Source organism: Aptenodytes forsteri, unplaced genomic scaffold (genome assembly GCF_000699145.1).
Source record: "Aptenodytes forsteri isolate BGI_AS27 unplaced genomic scaffold, ASM69914v1 Scaffold147, whole genome shotgun sequence".
NCBI classification, from domain to species: Eukaryota; Metazoa; Chordata; class Aves; order Sphenisciformes; family Spheniscidae; genus Aptenodytes; species Aptenodytes forsteri.
This window is the reverse complement of record NW_008795320.1, coordinates 1,306,308-1,306,580: the sequence shown is the minus strand read 5'-3', so window position 1 is coordinate 1,306,580 and position 273 is coordinate 1,306,308. Positions and strand designations below refer to the sequence as shown.

General features: G+C 72.2%; 1 protein-coding gene across 1 annotated transcript in view; it reads left to right on the top strand.

Annotated features, from left to right (window-relative positions):
- Positions 1–273, top strand: part of APC2 (APC2, WNT signaling pathway regulator) — a 25,216-nt gene that overhangs the window by 10,725 nt on the left and 14,218 nt on the right.

Sequence of the window (273 nt, the reverse complement as noted above, 5' to 3'; positions counted from 1 at the left end):
GGGGGCCACGACCCTGGACTCTCCGCCCCCCACGGCCCCTCCATCGCCCCCAGCTCCATCATCGCCCCCAGCCCCTCCATCATCCCCAGCCCTTCCATTGCTCCTGGCCCCTCCATCATCCCTGGCCCCTCCATCGCCCCCAGCTCCTCCATCACCCGTGGCCCCACCATCACCATGACCCCCTCCATCGCACACGGCCCCCCCGCCGCCACAGCCCCTCCATCACCCACGACCCCTCCATCACCCCCCAGCCCCCCCTATCCCCCCCACCCT